This window comes from Capra hircus (genome assembly GCF_001704415.2).
Source record: "Capra hircus breed San Clemente chromosome X unlocalized genomic scaffold, ASM170441v1, whole genome shotgun sequence".
Lineage (NCBI taxonomy): Eukaryota > Metazoa > Chordata > Mammalia > Artiodactyla > Bovidae > Capra > Capra hircus.
The window spans coordinates 15,783,779-15,800,969 of record NW_017189516.1 but is presented as its reverse complement, the minus strand read 5'-3'; positions in this window follow the sequence as shown (position 1 = coordinate 15,800,969).

Here is a 17,191-nt window from a genome sequence, read left to right as displayed (position 1 = left end):
GCCTGGCAGGCTACAGTCCATGGGGTCACAAAGAGTTGGACATGACTTAAACAACAGCAAACAACAAAGTGTGTATTATAAAAATACTTGAACAGAGAACTTCTGGTTTCAGTTCCAACATGGAAATAACTTAGGAATGGTCACTCTGACCTTCACAGTAAGAGTTAAATAAACTTAAAATCAATTATTTGTCTTAAAAAGGTTTTTGAATTCTTGGACAAAAATCCTGACTTATTCATGCATGGGTTTTATCTCTGTTAGCATCACACAGATTTTGAGAACTGAGATAATGGACAGACTGCAGTCCAGGTTCTAGACTGACCACTGGGTGGTGCACATACAGGACAGATCCAAATAGCACTGCAAAAACTTTGAAAACTGACATTGGAACCACAGCCTACAAAAAGTAGGTTGGAAATTGTGGCTTGAACTAAACAAGGTCAAGTGTCTGCTGAAACAAAATATTAATCTTTTATAGAGGATTTAAACAAATTCTAAAGTCCCATAACAGAGTAGTTAAAATGTCCAAATTGTAATTCCAAATTACTAACATACAAAGAATGATGAAAATCTCAACTCACATAGGAAAAGAAGCAAACAAGATGGCACAAACATTGGAATTATGGCTTCCCCGGTGGCTCACTGGTAAAAAGAATCCACCTGCAGTGCAGGAGACCGGTTTGATCCCTGGGTCAGGAAGACCCCCTGCAGAAGGAAATGGCAACACACTCCAGTATTCTTGCCTGTGGAATCCCATGGACAGAGGAGCCTGGCAGGCTACAGTCCATGGGGTCACAAAGAGTTGGACATGACTTAGTGACTAAACAACAGCAAACAACAAAGTGCGTATTATAAAAATACTTAAACAGAGAACTTCTGGTTTCGGTTCCAACATGCAAATAACTTAGGAATGGTCACTCTGACCTTCACAGTAAGAGTTAAACAAACTTAAAATCAATTATTTGTCTTAGATTTATCAGAGAGTTGAGGTAATAGAACAGACTGCTGTCCTCAAATCTGGAGAGACAGAGACTTACAGAGGAACATAGCTTACAAGGAGCAGAAACTGCTGGAGCAAGGAAATGGAAGGAAGACTTAAATGATCATTTCAGTGAATTTCTAGAGTTTCAGTGTGGACTATCTTGAGAGTTAAAAGCTCCTGAGAAATATCTAAAATGTACAAAGAACTCTTAATACTCGTCAATAAAACAAAAAACTTGATTAAAATATGGGATGAAGATCTTAACAGATACCTCTTCAAAGAATATAAACAGATGGCAAATAAGCATATAAAAATATACTTCACATCATATGCCACCAGAAAAATACAAATTAAAACAAGGAGAAACCACTATACATCTATTGCAATGTCCAAAATTCAGGACACTGAAAATGCCAAATGCTGGAGAAGATGTGGTGCATCAGGAATTCTCATTCATTGCTGGTGGGAAAGCAAAATAGTATAGGCAGTTTGGAAGACAGCTTGGTGATTTCTCACAAATCTCAATATACTCTTAATATATCAATCTTACCCCTTGCTATTTATTCAAAGGAGTTGAAATTCTATTTCCCATAAAAACCTGCAATGGGATGTTTATAGCAGTTTTATCCATAACCTCCAAAAACTTGGAAGCAACCTAGATGTCTTTCAGTAGGTGAATTAATGAATGAACTGTGGTACATGCAGACAGTGGAATATTAGTCAAAGAAGATATTATTACTCCCAATTTACAGATGAGAAAACTGAGGATTGATGAACTGATATGGTCCAAGGTTGTATACAATTATCTGGAAGAGTTTATGTTCTAATTTAGGCCTGTCAGATGCCAAAAGCTTGTGCTCATTCTATTGTACCAAGTTCGGAAAAAGAGTGAATCAGATTCATTTAAAGGTTTATTGACTACATAATTTTATTATTTTCTAAATATTTGTATTAAATTATAATGTGCATACAGAAAAGCACATGGGTAATAAGGTAATAAATAATCACATACTGAAACTACCCATGCAACTGAAACTCATAAAGAGGCAGAACATTCTCTTTCCCCTTCCCCAGCTCTCAAAGACCTCCTGTTCCCTTTCCAGTCACTATTACTGACCAATGTAAACCACTATCCTACTTTGATCATTATATATTAATTTTGACTGTTACTGAACTTTATATAAATGGAATTATATAGCATACTGTTTTATGTCTTTTTATGTAGCTTTTGATCAACTTTTTGTCACTGTCCATCTGTTTATTGTTTGCAGATTTAGATTATTCCTTTTCATAAGCAGTACATTATATGCCTATAGAGGAATATATATGTATTCATTCTATTATTGGTACGTTGTACAGAGTTTAGAGCTATCACAAATGTACTGCTATAAACATTCTTGTGCATCTCATCTGGTAAATGTAACTACATTTTTTTTGAGTAAGCTTCATTGGGTAGTCGGAACTGGTAACAGGGCAGAGAAGGATAGAGATAGAGCAGTTGGAAGACTACTGCAAAATGTCAAGCCTAAGCTGCTAAAGGTAAAGAAAAATACAATAATGATGGGACTGGAGAGAAAGGAATAGAACAGAAATAAATAAAATTGCTTAGATATAGAGATCAGTTGGTGCTAGGGAATAAAATTGACAAAAGTCAAATATGAGAAAAAATTTTAATCTATTTTAAAGAGGAAAGAAATTTGGTGACAATGCTCATTGGCAGAGGGGGTTTACATTTGTTTCAGTATTATTGAGATATAATGACATATACCATTATATAAGTTTAAGATGTACAACAAAATAATTTGATTTGCATATATAGTAGTCCCAATTATCTGCAGATTTGCTTTCTTTTTTCTCTTGATATTTATTTTTTAATATAAATTTATTGTTTTAATTGGAGGCTAATTATTTTACAATATTGTAGTGGTTTTGCCATACATTGACATGGATTTGCCACAGGTATACATGTGTTCCCCATCCTGAACCCCTCTCCCAACTCCCTCCCCATCCCATCCCTCTGGGTCATCCCAGTGCACAGCCTCTAGCACCCTGTCTCATGCCTCGAACCTGGACTGGGGATCCACTTCACATATGATAATATACATGTTTCAATGCCATTCTCCCAAATCATTCCGCCTGCGCCCTCTCCCACAGAGTCCGAAAGACTGTTCTATACATCTGTGTCTCTTTTGCTGTCTCACATACAGGGTTATCATTACCATCTTTCTATATTACATATCTATGTGTTAGTGTACTGTATTGGTATTTTTCTTTCTGGCTTACTTCACTCAGTAAGTAACTCCAGTTTCATCCACCTCCTTAAAACTGATTCATGTGTATTCTTTTAATGGCTGAGTAATATTTCATTGTGTATATGTATCACAACTTTCTTATCCATTCGTCTGCTGATGGACATCTAGGTTGATTCCAAGTCCTGGCTATTATAAACATTGCTGCAATGAACATTGGGGTACACCTGTCTCTTTCAATTCTGGTTTCCTCGGTGTGTGTGCCCAGCAGTGGGAATGCTGGGTCATATGGCAGTTCTATTTCCAGTTTTTTAAGGAATCTCCACACTGTTCTCCATAGTGGCTGTACTAGTTTGCATTCCCACCAACAGTGTAAGAGGGTTCCCTTTTCTCCACACCCTCTCCAGCATTTATTGCTTGTAGACTTTTGGATAGCAGCCATTCTGACCAGCATGAAATGGTACCTCATTGTGGTTTTGATTTGCATGTCTCTGATAATGAGTGATGTTGAGCATCTTTTCATATGTTTGTTAGCCATCTTTATGTCTTCTTTGGAGAACTGTCTGTTCAGTCCTTTGGCCCACTTTTTGATTGGGTAGTTAATTTTTCTGGAATTGAGCTGTAGGAGTTGCTTGTATATTTTTGAGATTAATTCTTTGTCAGCTGCTTCGTTTGCTATTATTTTCTCCCATTCTGAAGGCTGTCTTTTCACCTTGCTTAGTTTCCGCCGTTATGCAAAAGCTTTTAAGTTTAATTAGGTCCCATATGTTTATTTTTGCTTTTATTTCCGTTACTCTGGGAGGTGGGTCATAGAGGATCCTGCTGTGATTTATGTCGGAGAGTGTTTTGCCTATGTTTTCTTCTGGGAGTTTTATAGTTTCTGGTCTTACATTTAGATCTTAAATCCACTTTGAGTTTATTTTTGTGTATGGTGTTAGAAAATGTTCTAGTTTCATCCTTTTATAAGTAGCTGACCAGTTTTCCCAGCACCACTTGTTCAAGAGATTGTCTTTTCTCCATTGTATATTCTTGCCTCCTTTGTCAAAGATAAGGTGTCCATAGGTGCATGGATTTATCTCTGGGCTTTCTATTTTGTTCCATTGATCTATATTTCTGTCTTTGTGCCAGTACCATACTGTCTTGATGACTGTAGTAGAGCCTGAAGTCAGGCAGGTTGATGCCTCCAGTTCCATTCTTCTTTCTCAAGATTGCTTTGACTATTCAAAGTTTTTTGTATTTCCATACAAATTGTGAAATTATTTGTTCTAGTTCTCTGAAAAATACTGTTGGTAGCTTGATAGGGATTGCACTGAATCTATAGATTGCTTTGGGTAGTATACTCATTTTCAGTATATTGTTTCTTCTGATCCATGAACATGGTATATTTTGCCATCTATTTTTGTCCTCTTTGATTTCTTTCACCAGTGTTTTATAGTTTTCTATAAACTATATGGTCTTTAGTTTCTTTAAGTAGATATATTCCTAAGTATTTTATTCTTTTCGTTGCAATGGTGAATGAAATTGTTTCCTTAATTTCTCTTTCTATATTCTCATTATTAGTGTATAGGAATGCAAGGGATTTCTGTGTGTTGATTTTATATCCTGCAACTTTAGTATATTCATTGATTAGCTCTAGTACTTTTCTGGTGGAGTCGTTAGGGTTTTCTGTATAGAGGATCATGTCATCTGGAAACAGTGAGAGTTTTACTTCTTCTTTTCCAATCTGGATTCCTTTTATTTCTTTTTCTGCTTTGATTGCTGTGGCCAAAACTTCCAAAACTATGTTGAATAGTAGCGGTGAGAGTGGGCACCCTTGTCTTGTTCCTGACTTTAGGGGAAATGCTTTCAATTTTTCACCACTAGGATAATGTTTGCTGTGGGTTTGTCATATATAGCTTTTATTATGTTGAGGTCTGTTCCTTCTATGCCTGCTTTCTGGAGGACTTTTATCATAAATGGATATTGACTTTTGTCAAAGGCTTTCTCTGCATCTATTGAGATAATCATGTGGTTTTTATGTTTCAATTTGTTAATGTGGTGTATTACATTGATTGATTTGTGGATATTGAAGAATCCTTGCATCCCTGGGATAAAGCCCACTTGGTCATGATGTATGACCTTTTTAATATGTTGTTGGATTCTGTTTGCTAGAATTTTATTAAGGATTTTTGCATCTATGTTCATCAGTGATATTGGCCTGTAGTTTTCTTTTTTTGTGTGGCATCTTTGTCAGGTTTTGGTATGAGGGTGATGGTGGCATCATAGAATGAGTTTGGAAGTTTACCTTCCTCTGCAATTTTCTGGAAGAGTTTGAGTAGGATAGGCATTAGCTCTTCTCTAAATTTTTGGTAGAATTCAGCTGTGAAGCCGTCTGGTCCTGGGCTTTTGTTTGCTGGAAGATTTCTGATTACAGTTTCAATTTTTATGTTTGTGATGGGTCTGTTAAGATTTTCTATTTCTTCCTGGTTCAGTTTTGGAAAATTGTCCTTTTCTAAGAATTTGTCCATTTCCTCCAAGTTGTCCATTTTATTTGCATATAGTTGCTGTCTTTGTATTTCTGTGTTGTCTGTTGTGATTTCTCTATTTTCATTTCTAATTTTGTTGATTTGATTCTTCTACCTTTGTTTCTTTATGAGTCTGTCTAATGGTTTGTCAACTTTATTTATCTTCTCAAAGAACCAGCTTTTAGCTTTGTTGATTTTTGCTATGGTCTCTTTTGTTTCTTTTGCATTTATTCCTACCCTAATTTTTAACATTTCGTTCCTACTAACCATGGGGTTCTTCATTTCTTCCTTTTCCAGTTGCTTTAGGTGTAGAGTTAGGTTAGTTATTTGACTTCTTTTCTTATTTCTTGTAGATGGTGATTGCAGCCATGAAATTAAAAGCCGCTTACTCCTTGGAAGGAAAGTTATGACCAACCTAGACAGCATATTAAAAAGCAGAGACATTACTTTGTCAACAAAGGTCTGTTTAGTCAAGGCTATGGTTTTTCCTGTGGTCATGTATGGATGTGAGAGTTGGACTGTAAAGAAAGCTGAGCACAGAAGAATTGATGCTTTTGAACTGTGGTGTTGGAGAAAACTCTTGAGAATCCCTTGCACTGCAAGGAGTTCCAACCAGTCCATCCTAAAGGAGACCATTCCTGGGTATTCATTGGAAGGACTGATGCTGAGGCTGAAACTCCAATACTTTGGCTACCTGATGTGAAGAGCTGGCTGATTTGAAAAGACCCTGATGCTGGGAAAGATTGAGGGCAGATGGAGAAGGGGATGACAGAGGATGAGATGATTGGATGGCATCACTGACTCAATGGACATGGGTTTGGGTGGACTCTGTGAGTTGGTGACGGACAGGCACACCTGGTGTGCTGCGGTTCATGGGGTCACAAAGGGTTGAACACGACTGAGCAACTGAACTGAACTTGTTTCTTGAGGTAAGCCTGTTTTGCTATGAACCTTCCCCTTAGCACTGCTTTTACAGTGTCCCATAGGTTTTGGGTTGTTGTGTTTTCATTTTCATTCATTTCTACACATATTTTGATTTCTGTTTTGATTTCTCTGTGATTTGTTGGTTATTCAGCAGCGTGTTGTTCAGCCTCCATATTTTGAAATTTTAAATAGTTTTTTTTCCTGTAATTGACATCTAATCTTACTGCATTGTGATAAGAAAAGACGCTTGGAATGATTTCATTTTTTTTTAAATTTACTAAGGCTAGATTTATGGCCCAAGATGTGATCTATCCAGGAGAAGGTTCCATGTGCACTTGAGAAAAAGGTGAAATTCATTGTTTGGGGGTGAAATGTACTATAGATATCAATTAGGTATACCTGGTCTATTGCATTATTTAAAGTTTGTTTTTCCTTTTTAATTTTCTGTTTAGTTGATCTATCCATAGGTGTGAGTGGGGCATTAAAGTCTCCCACTATTATTGTGTTATTGTTCATTTCCCCCTTCATACTCATTAGTATTTGTCTTACATATTGTGGTGTTCCTATGTTGAGTGCATTTATACTTATAATTTTTATATCTTCTTCTTAGATTGATCCTTTGATCATTATGTAGTGTCCTTCTTTGGCTCTTTTCATAGCCTTTATTTTAAAGTCTATTTTTTCTGAGTATTGCTACTCCTGCTTTTTTTGGTCTCTATCTTCGTGGAATACCTTTTTCCAGCCCTTCACTTTCAGTCTGTATGAGTCCTTTGGTTTGAGTTGGGTCTCTTGTAGATAACATATATAGGGGTCTTGTTTTTGTATCCATTCAGCCAGTCTTTGTCTTTTGGTTGTGCCATTCAACCCATTTACATTTAAGGTAATTATTGATAAGTATGATCTGTTGCCATTTACTTTGTTGTTTTGGGTTTGAGTTTGTACACCCTTTCTGTGTTTCCTGTCTAGAGAAGATCCTTTAGCATTTGTTGGAGAGCTGGTTTGATGGTGCTGAATTCTCTGAGCTTTTGCTTGTCTGTAAAGCTTTTGGTTTCTCCTTCATATTTGAATTAGATCCTTACTGGGTATAGTAATCTGGGTTGTAGGTTTTTCTCTGTCATTACTTTAAGTATGTCCTGCCATTCCCTTCTGGCCTGAAGAGTTTCTATTGAAGGATCAGCTGTTATCTTTATGGGAATTCCCTTGTGTGTTGGTTTTCCTTTGCTGCTTTTAATATTTGTTCTTTGTGTTTGATCTTTGTTAATTTGATTAATATGTTTCTTGAGGTGTTTTGCCTTGGGTTTATCCTGTTTGGGATTCTCTGGGTTTCTTGGACCTGAGTGATTATTTCCCTCCCCATTTTAGGCAAGTTTTCAACTATTATCTCAAGTATTTTCTCATGGTCTTTCTTTTTGTCTTCTTCTGGGACTCCTATGATTCGAATGTTCCAATGTTTAACATTGTCCCAGATGTCTCTGAGATTGTCCTTGTTTCTTTTGATTATTTTTTCTTTTCCCTCTCTGTTTCATTTATTTATACCATTCTATCTTCTACCTCACTTATCCTATCTTCTGCCTCCATTATCTAATGTTGATTCCCTCCAGAGTTTTTTTTTTATCTCATTTTATTGTATTATTCATTATATATTGACTCTTTTTTATTTCTTCTAAGAACTTGTTAAACATTTCTTGCATCTTCTCAATCCTTGTCTCCAGGCTATTTATCTGTAACTCCAATTTGTTTTGAAGATTTTTGATCATTTTCACTATCATTATTCTGAATTCTTTATCAGGTAGATTCCCTATTTTTTCCTATTTTGTTTGGTTTGGTGGACATTTATCCCATTCCTTTACCTGCTGAGTATTTGTTTGCCTTTTCATGTTGTTTATATTGCTGTGTTTGGGGTGGGCTTTCCATATTCTGGAAGTTTGTGGTTTCTCTTTATTGTGGAGGTTCCTTGCTGTGGGTGGGGTTGGTCGGGTGGCTTGTTAGGGAAGCTCGGTATTCTGGTAGGTGGAGCTGGATTTCTTCTCTCTGGAGTGCAATGAAGTGTCCAATAATGAGTTTTGAGATGTCAGTGGGTTTGGTGTGACTTTAGGCAGCCTGTATATTGAAGCTTACGGCTGTGTTCCTGTGTTGCTGGAGAATTTGCGTGGTATGTCTTGCTCTGGAACTTGTTGGCTCTTGGGTGGTGCTTGGTTTCAGTGTAGGTATGAAGGCTTTTGATGAGCTCTTATCAATTAATGTTCCCTGGAGTCAGGAGTTCTCTGGTGTTCTCAAGTTTTGGACTTAAGCCTCCTGCCTCTGTCTTTCAGTCTTCTTCTTACATTAGCTTCAAGACTTCTCCATCTATACAGCACCGATGATAAAACATCTAGGTTAATGATGAAAAGTTTCTCCACAGTGAGGGACACCTGGAGGGGTATACAGAGTTACATGGAGAAGAGAAGAAGGAGGAGGGAGATAGAGGTAACCAGGAGGAGAAGAGGGGGAATCAAAAGGGGAGAGAACAAGCTAGCCAGTAATCACTTCCTTATGTGCTCTGCATAGTCTTGACCCCTCATAAATGTTCATGGATTTACACAGAGAAGAGGGAGGAAGGAGACAAAGGTGGCCAAGAGGAGAAAAGGGGGAATCAAAAGGAGAGAGACAGATCCAGCCAGTAATCAGTTCCCTAAGTGTTCTCCACAGCCCAGAACACACAAAGATATTCACAGAGTTGGGTAGAGAAGAGAAGGGGGAGGGAGGAAATAGAGGCAACCTGGTGGAGAAAAAGGAGAGTCAAAAGGGGGAGAGAGCAATCAAACCAGTAATCTCACTCCCAAGTAAAAATGGGTACTGAACATTGGGTTTTTAAAGGTACAAAATTGAGAGCAAATACAAAAAAGCAAAGATTAAAAATCTAGTGTAGAAGTTATATTCTCAAAAATAGAATATTAAAAAAACAGAGTCACAAGAATTATAAAAAATATATATGAAGTTTGCTTTCAAAATCAGGTCCTTTTTTTTCAAGGTAATAATAGGTTGTAAAAATGAAAATTAAAGGAGTAATAGAGGACTTAAAAATCATTTTTTAATTAAAAAATGATAATAGTAAGAATATAACTTTGAATTTCTCTGGAGCTGTTACAGATAGTGTTCATTTTCAGATAGTTCCTTGATCCGGCTTATACTTCTCAAGATCTGTTGGCCCCTTCCTATGCAGTTGGTGCTAACTACAGGGTTTTAATCTGTTGCACCTGTCACTTCCAAAGCTGTACCCTCTGTTTATTTTAGCTTCTTCTGTTTGCTGGTCTCTTCAGTGTCTAATTTCCACCCTGACACGAGGGGGCGATAGTGGTCACTTTTTTAGGCTCAGTTGTTCAGTCGTGAAGTGGGGAGGGAGGAACTCTACAAACAGATATCACTGGTGTGTGTGGAGAGTGTTCTGCAGTGTTTCAGCTGCACTGGGTTTGCCTCCACTCACGACGTGTGTGCTTTCATGGTCTACACTTCTCAGGCTCTAGGTTGCTCTGCCTGGAACTGTCTGAGGCGGGCCCTAGGTTGCGTGCACTTCCCAGGTCTAAGTTGCTCAGGTTCAGGTTCGGGTACTCCACAAAGGTGCAGACTTGGTTGGGCCTGCGTTTTGTGCCCTTCCCAGGTCTGAGCAGCTCAGGTGACCAGGTGCTTGGCGAGCGCACCCCCATGTGTGTGTGGGGGGTGTCGTATCGTCTTCCCTGTCCCAGCTACTCATTTTTCTGGGTGTACAATGTGCATGCTTTCTCAGGTGTGCCGTGTGTCTCTGCTGGGGAGCTGATCTCTGGCTGCGACCCTCCTGGCAGATGTCCACCATCCAGAATTCCAAGAAGTCTTGGTTTGCAATGAAGCCTGCTTGCAGTTTGGTAGAGGATGCCTCTCTGGGGCCGCAATTGCCCCCTTATGGCTCTGGCTGCCCCATCTGCCTGTCTCTGGCAGGGGGGTGGGCTGGTCCGAAGCCAGCTAGCTCTGCTCAGTCCTTTGTTCTGTGAGCAGGCCTGGCATTATCTTAGGTTAGGGCTCTTCGCTTAATTGTTCTCTCTCTCTCTCTTTTTTTTCTCTCTCTCTCTGGCTATCACACAGTCTGGGCTGCTATCTCATCTTAATTCCCTCAGATTGCCCTCAGGGCATGCAGGCCCTGTCCTTACCCTAAGCAGTGCAGCCCACGCCTCCCTGTCCAGCCCCTGCTTGTTAGTGACGGATGTGAGCATCTGGGCTGCTTCTCTGCTGGGAGCTGCCATTAGGCACGTAATCTGTGGGTTTTAATTAAATATTTATTTATTTTTCCTACCGGTTATGTTGCCCTCTGAGAATCTAAGACTCTCCACAGACCCGCCAGTGAGAGTGTTTCCTGTTATTCGAAAACATCTCTCTTTTTTAAGACTCCCTTCCCTGGATGGATCTCTGTCCCTATCTCTTTTGCCTCTCTTTTTATCTTTTATATTTTGTCCTACCTCCTTTTGAAGACAATGGGCTACCTTTCTGGGTGGCTGATGTCCTCTGCCAGCATTCAGAAGTTGTTTTGTGAAATTTGCTCAGCGTTCAAATGTCCTTTCGATGAATTTGTGGGGGAGAAAGTGATCTCCCCGTCCTATTCCTCTGCCATCTTAGGGCCCCCTCCTGCAGATTTGCTTTCTATGGTTTCAGTTACCTGTGGTCAATTGTATACAGAAAATATTAAATAGAAAATTCCAGAAATAAATAATTCACAAAGTTAAAATTTTTAAGTTTTAAATTCTAAGTAGCATGATAAATTTTTAAAATTCAAATATGGTTGGTTTAGGGCTTCCCTCATAGTTCAAGTCAGTAAAGAATTTGCCTACAGTGCAGGAGTCCTAGGTTCAACCCCTGGGCCAGGAAGATCCCCTGGAGAAGGAAATGGCAACCCACTCCAGTATTCTTGCTTGGAGAATCCCATGGACAGAGGAGTCTGGTAGGCTGCAGTCCATGTGGTCACAAGAGTTGGACACAACTTAGTGACTAAACCACCATAGTTGCTTTGCAATATTATATTAGTTTCATGTGTACAGCATAGTGATTCAGTATTTTTATAGATTATACTCCATTAAAAGTTATTACAAGGTAATGGCTGTATTATATAATATTATATATTGCATATACATATAATATATAATATTATTATATTATACAATATATTATATATTATAGTATAAATATTATATTATACAATATACTATATTGTATTATACAATATATATTGTATTAAACAATATACTATATATATTGTTGCTTATCTATCTTATATATAGTAGTTTGTATCTCTCATTTCCATACCTTTGTCTTACCCCTCTACCCTTCCCTCTCCCCACTGGTAACCACTAGTTTGTCTTCTTTTTGAATCTATTTCTGTTTTGCTATATATATTTGTTTTATATTTTGAATTCCACAATAGGTGATAACATAAAGTATGTCTTTCTCTGTATGACTAATTTCACTAATTACTCTAAGTACATCCTCATTGCTGCAAGTGGCAGAATTTCATTTTTTATGGCTGAGTAATATTCCATTATATATATATATATAATCCATTTGTCTGATGCACCATCCAGCTTCCTCATGCCTGGGACATGAACCATCCCTTTGTCCAGTGTATTCTGTCTGTTGGTCATTTAGTCACCATCTCAATTATCCAATCCACTGTTGAGGTAATCACAGTGCTTGCATTCAATTCAGTTCAGTTCAGTCGCTCAGTCATGTCTGACTCTTTGCGACACCATGGACTGCAGCATGCCAGGCCTTCCTGTCCATCACCAACTCCTGGAGTATACTCAAATTCATGTCCATTGAGTCGGTGATGCCATCCAGCCATCTCATCCTCTGTTGTCCCCTTCTCCTACCTTCAATCCTTCCCAGCAATCAGAGTCTTTTCCAATGAGTCAGTTCTTCACATCAAGTGGCCAAAGTATTGGAGTTTCAGCTTCAGCATCAGTCCTTCCAATGAATATTCAGGACTGATTTCCTTTAGGATGGACTGGTTGGATCTCTTTGCAGTCCAAGGGACTCTCAAGAGTCTTCTCTAACACCACAGTTCAAAAGCATCCATTCTCTTGAGCTCAGCTTTCTTTATGGTCCCACTCTCAAACCCATACATGACTACTGGAAAAACCATAGCTTTGAATAGACAGACCTTTGTTGGCAAAGTAATGTCTCTGCTTTTTAATATGCTGTCTTTGTTTATCATAGCTTTTCTTCCAAGGAGAAAGCGTCTTTCAATTTCATGCAGCCACCATCTGCAGTGATTTTGGAGCCCACAAATAAGCCTTATTTTATTTAATAATGGCCCCAAAGGACAAGAATAGTGACACTAGCAATTTAAATATGCCAAAGACAAGTTATAAAGTGCTTCCTTCAAGTGAAAAGGTAAAAGTTCTTGACTTTATAAGGAAAGAAAAAAATCATATGCTGAAGTTGCTAAGATCTATGGTAATAACAATTCTTCTATTCATGAAATTGTGAAGAAAAAGGAAATTCATGCTAGTTTTGCTGTCATACATTGAACTGCAAAGTTTATGGCGATAGTGCGTAAGTGTTCAGTTAAGGTGGAAAATGCATTAAATTTATACATCAAGATATTTTCAGAGAGGAAAAAGAGAGTGAGACCAGTCACATAACTTTTACTGTATTGTTGTTGCAGTTGTTCAGTCACCCAATAATGGCCAACTCTTTGTGATTCCATGAACTGCAGCATGCCAGGCCTCTCTGTCCTTCACCATCTTCCAGAGTTTGCCCAAGTTCATGTCCATTGCATCGATAATGTCATCCAGCCATCTCATTCTCTGACACCCTATTCTCCTTCTGCCTTCAATCTTTCCCAGCATCAGGGTCTCTTCCAACGAGTCAGCTGCTTACATCTGGTGACCAGGTACTGGAGCTTCAGCTTCAGCAACAGTCCTTCCAATGAATATTTAGGACTGATTTCCTTTAGGATGGACTGGTTGATCTCCTTGCTGTCCAAGGGACTCTCAAGAGTCTTCTCCAGCACTACAGTTTGAAAGCATCAATTCTTTGGTGCTCTGCCTTCTTCACAGTCCAGGTCTCATGACCCTAATGTGACTACAGGAAATGCCATAGCGTTGACTATACGGACCTTTGTTCGCAAAGTGATGTTTTTGCTTTTTAACACACTGTCTAGGCTTGTCATAGCTTTTCTACCAAGAAGCTATCATCTTCTAATTTCATGGCTGTAGTCACCATCCACAGTGATTTTAGAGCCCAATCTGTCACTAATTCCACCTTTTCTCCTTCTATTTGCCATGAAAATTGTTATAATTGTTCTATTTTATAAGTAGTTATTTTTGTTTATCTTTTACTGTGCCTAATTTATAAATTCAGCTTTAGCATATGGTTTTGTTGTTCAGTCATTAAGTTGTGTCTGACTTTTTTCAAACCCATGGACTGTAGCATGCCAGGCCTCCATGCCCCTCACTATCTCCTGGAGCTTTATCATATGTATGTATAGGAAAATTCATGGTATATATAGGTTTCAGTACTATCCATGGTTTCAAACATCCATTGGGGATATTGGAACAGTATACCCCATGGATAAGGATGGGGCTACTATATTGTGAAATAATTGGCACAGTAAGTTTAGTTAACACACATCATCTCATATAGATACATAAAAAGAACAAAATGAAAAAAATATATTTTTTAGGATGACAACTTTTAGGATTTACACTCTTGACAACTTTCATACATACCATACAGCAGTGTTCTACACTGTACACCATATTGAAAATTACATCCCTAGCACTTATTTCTCTTATAAATGGAAGTTTTACCCTTGACCATCTTCCTCCAATTCCACCTCTTCTGCCCCCTGCCTATGGTAACTACAAATCTGACCTCTTTTCCTATGAGTGTTTTTTCTTTTGATTCCACATATAGGTAAGATTATATAGTATCTGTCCTTCTCTGTCTGACTTAGCATAATGCTCTCAAAGTCCATCCATGTTGTCACATATGGCAGGATTTCCTTCTTTCTGTGGATGAATAATCCATGATGTGTGTGTGTGTGTATAGCAACTTCTTTATCCATTTATCTGTTGATGGACACTAAGGCTGTTTCCATGTTTTGGCTGTTATAAATAATGCTGTTGTGAACATAAGTGTGCATATATCTCTTTTATATATAGGTTTAATTTTCTTTGGATATATATGAAGAAGTGGAATTATTGGGTCATGTGCTGTTCTATTTTTTATTTTTTGAGAAAACTCTATACTTTTTTTTCCCAAAATGTCTGTAACACTTTACAGTCACACCAAGAGTGCTCTAGAGCTTCCTTTTCTCCACATCCTCACCAGATTTAATAACTCTGGTTTTTTTTTGATGCAAGCCATTCTAACAGGCATGAAGTGATATCTCATTGTACTTTTGATTTGCACTTCCCAGTGATTAGTGATATTGAATATTTATTCATGTACTTGTTGGCCATTTGCATGTCTCTTTGGAAAAATGTCTTTTCATGTCCTTTGCTCATTTTTAACTGGATTGTTAGGGGTTTTGCTGTTGAGTTGTTTGAGTTTTTTTATATATTTTGGATATTAACCCCTTATCAAATATATGGCTTACAAATAATTTTTCCCATTCCATAGGTTGTTGTTTCATTTTGTTGATCATTTCTTCTGCTGTGCAGAAGTGCTAGTTAGTGTTAGCATGGTATAATTTTTTCCATCCATTTAATTTTTCTATTTTAAAAATATGTTTTATTGAAGTATAGTTGACTTACAATGTTTCAGGTGCACAGCAAGGTGATTCAATTATACAAATACACATAGATTATGTTTGAAATTATTTTCCATCATAGATTATCATAAGATATTGACTATAGTTCCCTATGCTATACAGTCCACCTTTGTTGCTTGTTGTATATCTATTTTTCAATTAAAAATTTAGCATTCTATTCATACTAAGTCAAACAAGTGAAATCAAAATGTCATAATTTTTATATAGACAAAAATTCATGTTCTCTAAAGTATATATTATACATATATATATATACAAAAGCTTTTCCACTACACTTGATAAAAACTTGAGAAAGAACATCAAAAAAAGAAGAGATGTAGAAATTAGAGAACATAAACTAAATGAAATGGGAGCACTGAATATGAACTAGAAAAAATGAAACAAACTAGATAAAAGTAAAAGCTCATCATATAGCCTAGTTTTTAAACATGACTGCTCATTAGAAACATTTGGAGCTTTGAGGAAAAAAGCAACACCCAAGCATTTGTATTTTTAAAAAAATTTCAAGAAAATTCTGATACACATCTGGATTTTAAAAAGTGATTGCAGGTTTTTCTATTTTTGGCAATATACAGTTCTAAAATTTTCTGTTCGTCAATGGTATTAAGTAAGTAATAGTTATATAATCACAATAATAAAAGATATTTATCAGTTTTCACAATCAGTATCCAGACAGAAAATAAGAGAATTACAATTGCAAGCCATAATGGAAACATGGTTAACTTAACAATATAAAATAATTACATACAATTTGGGGAGTCAAGCAGAGTGATGTGGTAAGTGACAGTGCATACATGCACATGTTTTCATCCACTCAGTCAGTCTATGTCTTTTGGTCGGTGTATTTAATCCGTTTACATTTACGGTAGCATCGATATATATGATCTTATTACCATTTTGTTAATTGTTTGGGGGTTTATTTTCTGTAGGTCTTTCCCTTCTCTTGTGTTTCCTGCCTAGAGAAGTTCCTTTAGTATTTGTCGTAAAGCTGGTTTGGTGGTGCTGAATTCTCTTAATTTTTGCTTGTCTGGAAAGCTTCTGATTTCTCTATCAAATCTGAAAGAGAATCTTGCTGGGTAGAGTATTCTTGGTTGTAGGTTCTTCCCTTTCATCACTTTAAATATATCATTTAAAGCCATTCTCTTCTGGCTTGTAGAGTTTCTGTTGAGAAATCAGCTGATAGCCTGATGGGAGTTTCCTAGTATTTTATCAGTCTTTAATTTTTGTCTGTTTGATTACTATGTGTCTCAGTGTGTTCCTCCTTGGGCTTATTCTTCCTGGGACTCTCTGTGCTTCCTGGACTTAGCTGACTATTTCCTTTCCCATGTTAGGGAAGTTTTTAGCTATTATCTCTACAAATATTTCCTCAGGTCCTTTCTCTCTTCTCCTTCTGGGACCTCTATAATGTGAAATGTTGGTGTGTTTAATGTTGTCCCAGGGGTCTCTTAGGCTGTCTTTGTTTCTTTCCATTCTTTTTTTTTCCTATATTCTGTTCTGTGGCTGTGATTTTCACCATTCTGTCCTCCAGGTCATTCTGCCTCAGTTATTCTGCTATGGATTCCTTCTAGTATATCTGCTTGTGTCTAGTTTGTATCTAGTGTATCTGTTTGTTTGTTCTTTAGTTCTTCTAGGCCTTTGGTAAACATTTATTGTATCTTCTAAATCTTTACCTCCATTCTTTTCCTGAGATACTGGATCATCTTCACTATCATTATTCTGAATTCTTTTTCTGGAAGTTGCTTATCTCTACTTC